The following is a 12,127-nucleotide window of genomic DNA, read 5'->3' on the forward strand; positions in this document are numbered from 1 at the left end:
CTGACCTGCCTTTTGAGAAATCTGTATGCAGGTCAAGAAGCAACAGTTAGAACTGGACATGGAATAACAGATTGGTTCCAAATAGGAAAAGGAGTACATCAAGGCTGTATATTGTCACCCTGCTTATTTAACTTATATGCAGAGTACATCATGAGAAACACTGGGCTGGAGGAAGTACAAGCTGGAATCAAGATTTCTGGGAGAAATATCAATAACCTCAGATATGCAGATGACACCATCCTTATGGCAGAAAGTGAAGAAGAACTAAACAGTCTCTTGATAAAAGTGAAAGAGGAGAGTGAAAAAGTTGGCTTAAAACTCAACATTCAGAAAACTAAGATCATGGCATCTGGTCTCATCACTTCATGGCAAATAGATGGGGAAACAGTGGCTGACTTAATTTTTTTGGGCTCCAAAATCACTGCAGATGGTGAGTGCAACCATGAAATTAAAAGATGCTTACTCCTTGGAAGAAAAGTTATGACCAGCCTAGACAGCATATTAAAAAGCAGAGACATTACTTTGGCAACAAAAGTCCATCTAGTCAAAGCTATGGTTTTTCTAGTAGTCATGTATGGATGTGAGAGTTGGACTGTAAAGAAAGCTGAGCACCGAAGAATTGATGCTTTTGAACTGTGGTATTGGAGAAGACTCTTGAGAGTCCCTTGGACTGCAAGGAGATCCAACCAGTCCATCCTAAAGGAAATCAGTCCTGAATATTCATTGGAAGGACTGATAATGATGCTGAAACTCCAATCCTTTGGCCACCTGATGCGAAGAACTGACTTATTTGAAAAACCCTGATGCTGGGAAAGATTGAAGGTGGGAGGAGAAGGGGACGACAGAGGATGAAACAGTTGGATGGCATTACTGACTCAATGGACATGAGTTTGAGTAAACTATGGGAGTTGGTGATGGACAGGGAGGCCTGGTGTGCTTCAGTCCATGGGTTGCAAAGAGTCAGATACGGCTGAGCGACTGAATTGAACTGTGATTATTAAAAAAAAAAAGCTTAAAAAAAAGTGCCAAGTCGCTTCAGTCACATCTGACTCTTTGCAACATTCTAAACTGGAGCCCACCGTGTTCCTCTGTCCATGAGGATTCTCCAGACTAGAATACTGGATCAGGTTGACATGCCCTTCTTCAGGGGATCTTCCTTATCCAGGGATTGAACGCACATCTCCTGCATTGGCAGGTGGATTCTTTGCCATTAGCACCACCTGGGAAGCTCCCCTCCCCACCCCCCACCCCAGAAAAAGAGAAAATAAGAGTTTTCCAAGCAAAGGGACCAAGACTGAGAGGTGGACAAGAAACGGAGAAGTTGGTGTAGCCTGAACTTGATCTGTGTGGGAGTGAGGGCTGGGGATGAAGTTAGAGTTGGATAGAAGTGGTTGGTACAGGTTCAGGGTGCCCAGCAAAGAGCATGGCTTGATGTCAGTCAGGATGGTGTTCACATTTGACTCAGGCTTTATATAAATCACTCGGGCTAACACATGGAGGATGGATTACAGAGGGGCATGAAGAGAAGCAGGGCAACCCATTTGGAGAGCTTTACTATAATCTAGGTCAGAAAAGATGATGGCTTGAACTATCTGGATGGGAGGGAGCAGAGGAGGCATGAGGCTTTGATTCTGGGTGTGTTTTAAAGTACAGTCGACACCCAAACTGAACCCTTCAGTGTCATTGGCAATCAGTCACATAAGGGAAAGGTTATCACAAAAGAGATAGTGATAATTCTGCAGAGACAAATTTATATGTAGAAACACGAATGTTTCTAAAGAATGATAGCAGCTGCACTAAGGAATGCCAAGTTAATCAGTTCTGCTTCTGTGGCTGCCTGTGGATCTCTGTGCCCCTGTGTTTACTCCCTGAAGAGCCTGAAATTCTTCTCTTTGCCCTTGGCCCAAAGTCCATCATCCTCCCTGTACTTTTCTCCAGAGAGGTCATGATCATACTCACGACACAAACGCCGGCCAGTCATTGCGAGTGGAGTGGTGGAAACCACCTTCCTCCAGATGGTAATTGACAAGGGTGCAGTCTGTTTTCGAACAGGTGGGTAGAGATAAAAAACAGAACCTCACTTGGTTCAGGTGGCTCAGATCCCATGTGTGGAGAACTCTGTGCAGCCCCGCAAGTCAGGTCGGTGTTCATCTAGCCATCCTGATATCTGTCTAACTCCGGCACAGTTCCACTTGGCTTTGCCCACCCAGCTCTAGGGCACAATGTTCTTCCTGAATACCGCAGCCATGTTTCTGCCAGGGCCCCGGATTCCAGTCCCAGTTCTGGCAGAGCTCCCAGTTAAACTTCTCTAATTCAAAACAGAAGTCTTTTCTGATGCTCAGCTTCTATTGAAAGGAACACCCAGTCTCTTCTGTAACTATCCTCTGGTTTCTGCCTTTTCCCCCTTTAAACGGTTGTTCACTAGACTCTAAGCCATCTGGTATTTCCTGGAGGAATAAAAGGAGTCCCTTTCACATTACAAGATAACCCTAATCATGAGAACTGTCCAGCAAATATTCACTGTGCCATGTACCGCTTCTACATGGACCCTGCCTGGTTTGCCTTCTGCTCCACACATGAAACTAGGCCATTACTACAATGGTCCTTCGGGATATCTATTTGTATCAATACCTAAAATCAATGCCTAATCAACATCAGTACCTAAAAGGCTTCTTTGCAAAAATAACAAAAGGATTAATTAAGAATGACTGAGTTCAGAAAAGGCAAATTTAGAAATAAATTTGCCTTTTCAAACACTGTCAAGAATCACAAATGAAACGCAACACATCTTCATTAGAAAAATGTGAAAGGACATAAAACCAGAAAAATAAACTCCTCTCATAACCCTGACCCCAAATCTTCTCCTACCACACCCTATTTGTCTTGTTTTCTACATTTCTTGTAAGTATTTGGACTCAATGTAAATATAAAATTTCAAATCTTGCTCTTTTTTTCACTACCATAAACACATCACTACTCTTTGTAAATATCATAGTGAATGACTGCTGATCACCCCATCATAAGATCATATAACAATGTATATATATTTACATTTATTATTTTTACCTCAGGTGGAACAGGTCCTTGATTATGACTTTTATATCATCTGCCTTGCTAACCCCAGCATCTTGGGGAGTTCCTAAGAAACAATTGTCTAAGATCTAGTTATAATTAAGAATGAAAATTATAAGTACTTAAACTGTATCATTAGCTTCTTCTCAAAAGATTTTTTTTAATGTGGACCATTTTTAAAGTTTTTATTGAGTTTGTTACAGTATTGTTTCTGTTTTTGGCTTTATGGCTGCTAGTCATATGATATCTTAGCTCCCCAACCAGGGATTGAGCCTACACTTCCTGCATTGAAGGCAAAGTCTTAACCCCTGGGAAGTCCCCATCATCAACTCTTACACACTCAGAGTTCAATCCATTTTAAATGTGCATTTACTTTCTTCCTTTTTGATATTTATAGCCTAATAAATCTATCATCCTTTGGACCCAGGTGTTTGGGCTCTTGGCAATTGGTAAAGATTTATATTTTGATTGGCCTTCCCTGGTGGTTCAGTGGTAAAGAATCTGCCTGCAATTCAGGAGACACAGGTTCAACCCCTGGTTTGGGAAGGTCCTCTGGAGAAGAAATGGCAACCCACTTCAGTATTCTTGCCTGGAGAATCCCATGGACAGAGGAGCCTGGCGGGCTACAGTCCATGGAGTTGCAGAGTCAGACACAAGTTAGCATGAGAATATATATGTTTTGATCATGTACATAGTGGAACAAATATACTCATATAGTCGGTGATCCATGTTTCTGCCTCCAAAAATCCTAATGCCAGCTATACATCCTTTCAAAGTTGAACTGTATTAAACTTCATTTCAGTTCAGTTCAGTCACTCAGTCATGTCCGACTCTTTGCGACACCATGGACTGCAGCATGCCAGGCTTCCCTGCCCATCACCAACTCTCGGAGTTTACTCAAACTCATGTCCATTGAGTCAGTGGTGTCATCCATCTCATCCCCTGTCGTCCCCTTCTCCTCCTGCCTTCAATCTTTCCCAGCATCAGGGTCTTTTCAAATGGGTCAGTTCTTTGTATCAGGTGGCCAAAGGATTGGAGTTTCAGCATCATTATCAGTCCTTCCAATGAATATTCAGGACTGATTTCCTTTAGGATGGACTGGTTGAATCTCCTTGCTGTCCAAGGGACTCTCAAGAGTCTTCTCCAACAACACAGTTCAAAAGCATCAACTTTTTGGCATTCAGCTTTCTTTATAGTCCAACTCTCAGATCCATACATGACTATTGGAAAAACTATAGCTTTGACTAGATGGACCTTTGTCGGCAAAGTAATGTCTTTGCTTTTTAATATGCTGTCTAGGTTGGTCATAGCTTTTCTTCCAAGGAGCAAGTATCTTTTAATTTCATGGCTGCACAATTAGTTTTTTATTTTTTTAAAGAGATTTCACAATATCCTTGAAGTAATTGGAGTTGCTCTAGAATATTACATAACTAGGGTCTTGGAACTAGGATGAAAGTTATGTTACTATCAATCACGTCTTACATGACAGGAACAACATTCTTTTGGTGTTTTGATGGAGCAATAGTTTTGAGGAGCCAACAGGAAAAAAAAATGTCATTGTTTGCCTGGCTGATTTTAAAGTCTCATTTTCATGGAATGAAATTCATTTAAATGTCATTCTAAGGCAGTTTTTAGTTATTACATTCTAGTGATGGAGGAGTTTGTAATGTATTCATAGAAATAATTAAATGCTCATAATAGAGCTCTTGTTCTCCATTTCTGAACACGGCATTCTTCTAAACTATAAAAGCTCGGAACCCTCCTATTATCTCTGATTGATCTCCCAAAATGCCCTCTCATTCAATTTGAAGTAGTAAAACATGCTGAGGATTTTAAGAACCCGAAAAGGAAGTTCATAGAGGTTGATGGAGCTGAGCAGCCAGAATTAGAAGTTTTCTTTTGAAAATGCATTACCTTGAACAACATTCAGCTAAAACTCTTGAGGAACACGTAGATAGCTGGAGAGATGGAACCTTTAGGTGGGTTAGATTTCCCCCGCTCTGTGTTGTTGGGATGAAGTTCCAGAAAGAAATCATCAAAGCATGAAGGGTCTAGGCCACCAGCACAGCAATCTTCATCCCAGGGAACATGACTAAATTTCTCCTGTCTTAGTGACAGGAAGGAAAATTCTTCTTCTGCAAACCTGCTCCCACTCCTACCGTCAGATTTCCTCAGATGTGTAGAAACTGTATCAGCATTTTGTGAAGGTGAAAGAGCTCTGATACAAAGGGCTACGTTTGCTCTGAAGGCCTGGCAGGGACAAAGCAAGATTCTTTTTCTCCCTGGAGGACTGGATGGTGCAATAAAAGACGAGCATGTGAGTAAGGGGTACAAAGGAGAACTATAAAGGACACAGTCCAGTCCTTTTTGATAGGAAGGAGGTCTTATTTTTAGTTTTCTATTCTCCTGGTTAGAAAAACATACTTCATCAACTAATTTTGACCTTTCCCATCTCTGTGGTTTTGTTTTACACCATCAGTTCACAGATTTCTGTGCTCTGCCCTTGTGTCTCTTTGTGCTAGATTAACCCACTTTTGTATAACTAACACTCTGTGAATAGAACCAGTTGTAAATGCATTCCTACTTTTTCAGCTCTGTGGAATATCAGGGTTTTCTCTGTTTTTGTTTTTTTGGTACGATGTACTCTTCCAAACGGCCTGGTAAATTTTAAAAGAAAATCAGAGATATTCAAACCTCAGCTGTGCAAGGATCTTCTTTTTTTTTTAATTGAAGGATAATTGCTTCACAATGTTGTGTTAGTTTCTGCTGTAAAATGAAGTGATCAGCTATATGTATACATGTATCCCCTCCCTTTTGAACCTCCTTCCCACTCCCCACTCCCATCCCAGCCCTCTAAGTCATCACAGAGCGCTGAGCTGAGTGCCCTGTGCTATACAGCAGCGTCCCATTAAGCTATCTATTTTACACAGAGTAGTGTTTATATGTCAATGCCACTCTCCCAATTCATCCCACCCTCAACTTCCCCTCTGTGTCTACAAGTCCATTCTTTCTGGCTGCATCTCTATTGCTGCCCTCTGTGCAAGGATCTTGACCACCCTGCTCTGTGGCACAGTGACTTCAGACCACTTCTGTACCATACGTACCATCTGTACCTTACGTTTCCATTCCATTACACCAAATTACCCCTTACACACTGATCATCAATGCTGCCAGAACTAGTGTGACTGGAGAAATCAATGCTTGTATTCTTTAAATTAAAACAGAGACCAATGCTCAGAGAAACAGATAAAGAAGGGTCGGCCTGTTTTAAGAAAGTCTGAAGGATTACCATCCAGATCTGCAAAACCCATGCATTAGGAGGTGGTTATTGACTTTGTAAAAGAATTCTTGACTTTGCAAAGGAGCCACTAGAGGATTGTTTGAAAGCTCTGTTGCATTGAAAATCATTTGGTTTACCTACCTTGATTGCAGCCATGAAATTAAAAGATGCTCACTCCTTGGAAGGAAAGTTATGACCAACCTAGATAGCGTATGCAAAAGCAGAGACATTACTTTGCCAACAAAGGTCCGTCTAGTCAAGGCTACGGTTTTTCCAGTAGTCATGTATGGATGTGAGAGTTGGACTATGAAGAAAGCTGAGCACCGAAGAATTGATGCTTTTGAACTGTGTTGTTGGAGAAGACTCTTGAGAGTTCCTTGGACTGCAAGGAGATCCAACCAGTCCATTCTAAAGGAGATCAGTCCTGGGTGTTCTTTGGAAGGAATGATGCTAAAGCTGAAACTCCAGTACTTTGGCCACCTCATGCGAAGAGTTGACTCATTGGAAAAGACTCTGATGCTGGGAGGGATTGGGGGCAGGAGGAGAAGGGGACGACAGAGGATGAGATGGCTGGATGGCATCACCGACTCGATGGACATAAGTTTGAGAGAACTCCGGGAGTTGGTGATGGACAGGGAGGCCTGGCGTGCTGCGATTCATGGGGTCGCAAAGAGTCGGACATGACTGAGCGACTGAACTGAACTGAACTGAATTCACACCAAGAGCTCTTCTCTTGGGTAAAGCCAGTGATACCCTGCAAAGGCCAAGGATGCCAACCACTTACCAGAGAAAGTCTGACAGGTAACAGCTCTTAAAACCACTGACTGGGTCGGCAGGAATTTCTTTAAGGATGAATGATGGACAGACATCCATATGTTGCGCTAAAATGTCCCCACTTTGCGGAAGCAGCTTGGTCTTGTCTGTCAATGTAGATCTGTTTGACTTGGTGAGATAATTATGAGCTGCTCATCTCAGATCCTGGCTGAGATAATACAGTTACAAAAATACACAAGGAGAATTAGTTCTAGTACAGAACCTCGAGATGAAAAATGTAGGGAAGGTCCAGAATCATTTTAAAAACTGTGAACATTTTCAAAGAGTTCCTGTTGTGCATTTTAAGCTCATCTAAATGGAAAGGCACAGGTGAGTTAATGAAGAATGTGGAACACTCAGATCATAGCTTAATTACAGTTTTGTGAAAAATAATAAGTTAACATTTACCGAGCACAACACACCATGGCCAGCCAGTGTGCTGGGTGTTTTCTATCTCATTGAACACAAAGTCATAAATTGATGAACCCGACAATTTAAACCATGTTTAAAGGCAACCTTTCTTTAAGTTAGAAGCAAAGTCTCCCTTACTTTAGGCTGGGATTTTCTTCCTAATAGCAAGGATTTTACGTTTGCAAAGGGACCCATAATGTTGAACTCATGGGTAATTAAACATTGACTTCCATGCATCTAAATTATATCTCCTTTTATAAAAAAGCTTAGAGTTAGGCATTATACATGTGTGATATGGCTTAAAAGTAAGATTAAAGCCTCATTTCACTTGCATTTATTTCCTCAAATAGCTTCCTAGGGTTTCTCTTTCCTTCTTCTTCTTGCATCCCCAAGGATTTTGCTGCAGAAGAAAACCCCAAGCTCTCTCGTAGACGGAGACAGAAGAGTCACCAGAGTCATTCTTGCCCAGTGATGGACGTGGCTTTCCCACTGTAGAGAAAGGGCACCCATCAGAGTTCTTTTCCTCCTCATGTTGCGTGTATGCTAAGTCCCTTCAGTCGTGTCTGACGCTTTGCAACCCCAATTGTAGCCCACCAGGCTCCTCCATCCAAGGAGTTCTCCAGGCGAGAATACTGGAGTGGGTTGCCATGCCCTCCTCCAGGGAATCTTTCCAACCCAGGGATCGAACCTGCGTCTCTTTACCTGTCCTGCACTGCAGGTGGGTTCTTTACCACTAGGGCCTCTTGGGAAGCCCTTTGCCTCCCCACTGGTGCTGAATGTCTCAAAACTGAAATTTCACGAAAGACCTTAATGGGATTAAGCCCTGGCCGAAACAATCGCCCTTGGCAGTTCTGCAAACTCTCTCTGAAGTTGGTGTGACTCACAGTGCCCTTGCTGGGCCTTTCCGGTTCTTAGACCTCTCTACCCACTTACTTCCTTACTCACCCGAGCTCTATTCTTAGGTGTCAATGTTATTTCAAGGACTGATTTACAGCATGACAGCCTTGTGAGTTACCTTCGGTTGACACTGTTTTCTCATCGCTGTATGCATCCTGTCTTGTCTCCTCCGACAAGACCTACCTGCTCATCGTGACAGGTGTGTCAGCAGGTGACTCACACTCCCCCGCAGTGCCTGGGAGAGCCCGAGTCAGACGGCATGTGTACTTCTGGCTCTCAGCTCTGTTGGAGGCTTGGATCTCCGACCTGTTGAGCTTGGGAGGTAAGGGCCTGAAACAATCACAGTTATTGATATATAGGAAGGGATATTATTTTTTTGAACTTTTTATTTTATATTGGGGTATCGCCAATTAACAATGTTGTGATAGTTTTAGGTGAACAGAGAAAGGGGTCCGCCACACATATACATGTACCCATTCCCCTTCGAACTACACTCCTATCCAGGCTGCCACATAACACTGAACAGAGTTCCATGTGCTATACAGTAGTTCCTTGTGGTTATCCACTTTAAATATAGCAGTGTGCACATGGGACATTATTTTTAGTATTCACATTTATTCAATGTTTTGAAAGTGAAAGTCGCTTAGTCATGTCTGACTCTGCAACGCCATGGACTGTAGCCTGCCAGGCTGCTCTGTCCATGGACTTCTCCAGGCCAGAATACTGCAGTGAGTCACCATTCCCTTCTCCAGGGTATCTTTCCAACCCAGGGATCGAACCCAGGTCTCCCACCTTGCAAGCAGATTCTTTACCATCTGAGTCACCAGGGAAGCCTTATATGAAAGTCCCTCAGTTGTGTCTGACTCTTTGTGACCCAATGGACTATACAGTCCATGAAATTCTCCAGGCCAGAGTACTGGAGTGGGTAGCCTTTCCCTTCTCCGGGGGATCTTCCCAATCCAGGGATCAAACCCAGGTCTCCCGAATTGCAGACAGATTCTTTACCAGCTGAGCCACAAGGAAAGCCCTATTCAATATTAGATCTTGCCTAAAGGTTTCTTCCTTGACAGGTGAAAATTACATTGACTTCTCCTATTTCACCTTCTCAATATACTTGAAAAGGTCACAATTCTACAAATATGTCATAATTCTACAAATGTCATACACTTCAGAGCCAAGACATACACCATACCTGTAGTTTCTTTAAATCAATAGTACAGTGTTATGTTGTTGCTGATGTTTCAAACAGCGCTTAATCTCTTCCCTGCATAATACATCAGGCTCTCTTTCTCCCAGTGCTTCATCTGATTGTTGACGTGTTTGAATTTCACTTTTTCCTGGTTACCTTCCTCTTAGGGCCCTCTGTCCGGCTCCAACCTGAGTTACTGCCTCCTCAGCTTGCTTTATCGTTGTTATTCAGGCTTTCTTTCAGCCATCCTCACAGGATCCACTCCTCCTATAGCCTTTCTAGTTTTAGTCCCTAGTTTTGCCTGAGTTACCATTCTCCATTATCTAGGAATGTTGCTTGAATGAAATAATGGCTTTATTTTATGCAACTTGGAATTGCTAGTTTTGTAATCCAGGGGATGTTTCTTCAGGAGAAAATGAGAGAATGGGGGAGGTAAGAAAGTGGTTTTTTATTTTTAATTTTTTTTATTTTTATAGTGGGTAACTTAAGATGTGTTCATAACTTTTTTTTTTAAACTTGTTTCCTGCCAGGGGTCTACTGTTGTACACGACAGTGGGATGAAAGAGAGGAATATTAGGAAGAGGCTGGCAAGATAAGGATGCTAAAAGAAAAGATAAGAGACCACCGAGTGATTTCCCTGGTATTTAGAGCTCTGCTTCCACTCTACCTGTACAGGTTCCATCTCTAGTTAGGAAACTTAAGATACCGGCCAAAAGAAAAAAGGTCACCGTGAGGTCACTTCCTCCCTGTTTTCCAAGGCCAACCTTGCATTTCAAGGTACTACTATCTTCAAGGAAGCTGGTTTACAGGTACACGCCCATCATAAGCTGTTGCTTCAGAGTCCAAGACAGAGGCTCAAATGACTGTATTTCTACTGGAAGTGATGCCAGTGGAGGCTCAGGCAAGTGCTGTTTATGCAGGTGGTAGTTGGTGATTCAGGTGAGCTCCCGTGTCTGCTCATTGTCTAGTTCCCAGGCTATTAAACAGTAAAGTTGGCTGTGATAGTTTCAAGAAGTAGAATCATAATGTTGGGTCTATCAGGGGTAGCCCCTGACTTCCAAAGTGGAGGACGTTGGGGATCACAGTTTTGCTGGAAGGACTGAAGCCAAGAGGCTTTTCTAGAAGCAATGTTTCTATATGGCACTCACTGTTTTTATTTAGATGGTCTGCTTCTTTGGGGTAGAGGAGAGCTGAACGATGGAGATTATAGAGATAGCCTAAGACTTTCCAACACACATTGCAGTGCTGGATGTAGGCGCCTCCTTCAAATACCCTTTCCAATTTCCGTGGTAGGAAAATCAAATACCATGTCTGCAAGCGTTCAAAGTTTCCAGACTGCAAACTCCACATTCCCTCTTACCCAGACCTCATGTACCTTATTTTAAACACCATCAGCATAGGTTTACACAGGTAAGCAATCCAAGGAGAAAGCAGAGATGAGTATCTGGGAATTCTAATTGAATCTGACATACTATGTATGTAAACTTGGAGCTGGCTGACAGTTTGCCGAATTATATTTCTTATATCAGATGTCAAAAAGCTTGCCTGCCTGAAATGACTTACCAAAATTACTTACTAGGGTAGCCATGTTAGTCATTCCTTAGGTCCAGTTACCCAAGACCCTATTAGGATGCTATATCAGAATAAAAATACTCATTATGTCCCATGAATAATTTAGTATAAATTTAATGGTCACATTACCTAGTCAGTCACCTGCCAGATCCCAAGGGGATGGGATGTAACACTGGTGAAAGTGTTAGTTGCTCAGTCATGTCTGACTCCATGTGACCCTATGAACTGTAGGTTCCTCTGTCCAGGGGATTCTCTAGGCAAGAATACTGGAGTAGGTTGCCATGCCCTCCTCCAGGGGATCTTCCCAACTCAGGGATTGAACCCCAGTCTCCTGCACTGCAGGCAGATTATTTACCTTCTGAGCCACCAGGGAAGTGTTGGCAAATCTGGATAAATGAAGAGTGATTAGAAAAATTGCAGAGCATGGGCTCTTCAGTGAAGAGTATTAGTGCAGAGACATACAGAAAGTATCAGAAGACAGTGGACTCTGGAAGAAGATTCATTAAAGAGGGTCCAGAAGATGGAAAAATCAATTCCCTAGTCACTATTTTCCCAGGTGGTGCTGGTGCTAAAGAACCCACCTGCCAATGCAGGAGATTTAAAAGATGTGGCTCAATCCCTGGGTCAGGAAAATCCCCTGGAGGAGGGCATGGCCACCCGCTCTAGTATTCTTGCCTGGAGAATTTGACAGAGGAGCCTGGTGGGCTGTAGTCCATGAAGTCACAAAAAGTCAGATATGACTGAAACAACTTAGCACACATAGTCACTATTTTAACTATGGATAGCTCTGTATTTGTAGCATATAGTTATGATTAAATATGGTTGCAAGTAACATATAACAGTGATTCTTAAGCAAGATTGTTTTTCTCTTACATTCTGTAATCCCAGAGACA

Source organism: Bison bison, unplaced genomic scaffold (genome assembly GCF_000754665.1).
Source record: "Bison bison bison isolate TAMUID 2011002044 unplaced genomic scaffold, Bison_UMD1.0 scf7180017864056, whole genome shotgun sequence".
Classification (NCBI taxonomy): Eukaryota; Metazoa; Chordata; class Mammalia; order Artiodactyla; family Bovidae; genus Bison; species Bison bison.